The sequence below is a fragment of the Dreissena polymorpha genome, chromosome 5, assembly GCF_020536995.1.
Source record: "Dreissena polymorpha isolate Duluth1 chromosome 5, UMN_Dpol_1.0, whole genome shotgun sequence".
Lineage (NCBI taxonomy): Eukaryota > Metazoa > Mollusca > Bivalvia > Myida > Dreissenidae > Dreissena > Dreissena polymorpha.
This window is the reverse complement of record NC_068359.1, coordinates 87,061,249-87,063,970: the sequence shown is the minus strand read 5'-3', so window position 1 is coordinate 87,063,970 and position 2,722 is coordinate 87,061,249. Positions and strand designations below refer to the sequence as shown.

The 2,722-nt window shown below is 33.9% G+C and overlaps 1 non-coding gene across 1 annotated transcript; it reads left to right on the top strand.

Annotated features, from left to right (window-relative positions):
* Positions 1-319: 319 nt before the first annotated feature.
* Positions 320-460, top strand: LOC127832783 (U4 spliceosomal RNA). Its single transcript, XR_008027135.1, has one exon. It is a non-coding gene; the product is annotated as a U4 spliceosomal RNA (small nuclear RNA).
* The last annotated feature ends 2,262 nt before the right edge of the window (positions 461-2,722 follow it).

The window sequence follows — 2,722 nt, the reverse complement described above, 5'->3', positions numbered from 1 at the left end:
ACTCAAAATTGATCAAATATTCTAGAGGCGGAAGTTGTTGATATACCTACATACTTGCATTTCAATTGAAGACACTGGCGACCGTATCCAATACGTGTTCTAGCTTGTGACGGGAAGACGACGAAATAAAGACAAATTATCGAAATAAAGGGACGCAATCCTATAACAAAATATGGAATATTTTGGACGTGTATTTTTAAGACAGAGATTTTCTTTTATATAATTGTTAATGATTAAAGACGCTGTCAATTTCATATATCTTTAAATTCCGCTTTGTTATATTAGATTTGCATATATTGTTTTCTCTGTAGCTCTCAGTAGCTTTGCGCAGTGGCGGTACCATAGCCAATGAGGTTTATCCGTGGCGTGGTTATTGCTAGTTGAAAACTATACCCAATACCCCGCGCCGACGCCCTGAAATATGGGCGGCGAGTGCAATTTTTTAACGTCCTTACGGGGACTGTTAATAATCGATAATCTTACACATAAGATGTAAAAATGAAAAGTATATTATTAAAACAACAACACCAGTAAAGGTTTTTATGGCAAACACAGTGCGTTTGAATCAGCATTGAGATGGCATAATTTTAGTAAAACGCACGGGTACAACATATTCGGTGACGTGACTTCTCGACCATACTATATTCTATAACTTTTAAGAAATATTCAAACAATATATTCATGATAGGGAATGCTTGTAAGTAATTATTCATGATAGGCCATTGCTTATTAGAACTACACTTAATTTATGTTGGCTTGCGTGGTACGATTTTAAGTTACTCTGTTAAATTGTCACACGCACGCGTCTCTACGGTAACGTTGACTTCGCTGCAGTAACTACAGCAGTTAGCTTTAAATCTTCATTTTAACCCTTTAATTAATACATTTTATTATAATATGTATATCAAAAATATGTTTCAACGCATATTATGCGTATCGAAGTTGATATCATTTTCGAGGAGTGTATTTGTTACGGAAAATATTCTGCAAAAGGAGGGATTTCCTTGTTTTTTACTGATGTCGCAAGTCAACTCAAATAGTTTCATGGACTTACATGACACTTGCCTGTTTACAAAATGTAATTCTGTATTAACCAACATGTGAAACAAAAGTGATTTTTGAAAAACACGTATCGTGGAAATCACATGCATGTTACAAGACAATAAAGGGAACATAGGAATGTCATTTAAACCAACAAAAATGCAATCCTGTTTTCTACTGTTTCATATGTACAGATATTTTTGTTCTTGTGCTGAGTCGTGCCAATCTTTATAGCATGACATATATTTCATGAGCATTTGATATTCATATTTATGTTGAACAAAGAGTACGGATCTTGTTTGCACGGTACGATGGATCGCCATTTTGAGCGACCTTTACAACAAAATTCAGCAAATATTTTAACAGGATTCACATGCAAAATCAAAAATAATAATATGGTGTTTAAAACGATATATACAGTCAGACATTAAAATGTAATCAAACCAAAACTTTGCAACAAAATCCACTCATACTTGTTGAAATTAAGTTCCTGTTTACACTTCAGCGTTTTGGTACGTTGTAAAGTATTACAAACGACATCATGTTCTCAATAATTATGTTCCTGGTCAAGAAACAGTGCGCACGTACTGTACTCCTATAGAATAGTGCAGTTTTTCAATATAATACCTTATGTATGTACACACCTGTACATCACTTAATCATGTACATGTAGTGATAATTTTATGTGAGTATGAGTTTGGCATCATAGCTATGGTATGTTAGTTTATATTGAGAAGTTGTTTTGTCAGTTCCTTAAAATGATGCATATAATTAGAAACTTAATCATCAGGCCATTGGTGACACTACTTAGTCAATTTCTTATAAAATTGAAAACAAAACTTATCACATTGACAGTTATGTGCTCCTCGAATCGTTCGTGTGGCTTATTGCCATAATAGTTCGATGCTCATCTGATGTGTCCCTGCTTCACAGTGCAATCTGTATGAAAAGCTCATTTGCAATAGACAGGCATCATGTAACAATGGATTTGAGACGAAGTAGTTAATAAATTTCTAAGAAAACAAGTGTTACGATACGTATGTACTTTAAACATTAATTATTTCAAGACAGAGATGTGAGTCGAGAGATAGTATATGAATCTAAAACTCTAAAAGACTATTATGATCATTCGAAAATGTTGGACGATCGTCTAACTCAGATCAAAATTATCAGATAAAAGTCTCTAAGTAAATCCTGTGATTCAGTATACACTTGATAACCTATTACATATCTCATCATGAAACATCATGTTTACTCAACTTATCATCGAACATACACGTTAAGGATTTATTTAAGTCAAGGAGGATAACATCTGGTTTCCCATAGGGAATCGGGCAATGGGCTGACTTTCAAATAATTCAACGTTTCACACAGAAGGCATTCTAAGATCTATAGTATGTTAAATGCATTGAATTGCATTGAATTGTATTTGAAAAATCTCGTTCCCATAATTCTGTATATAAATAGGCAGATTCACATGCTAATCTTAGATGACACTTTACGCACATGCATTAAACCCCTTTTTCACAGAGCACGACTCAAATGTAAGTATAAAGAAGCCCCAGACTTGCAAAATTGTGTTAATTTAAAGAATTTTCACCATACTTGTCAAAACGAACATTGTAAATGAGGCCCCGACCAAGTTATTACATTACACGACCCTAACTCACTGTTTGGTGAG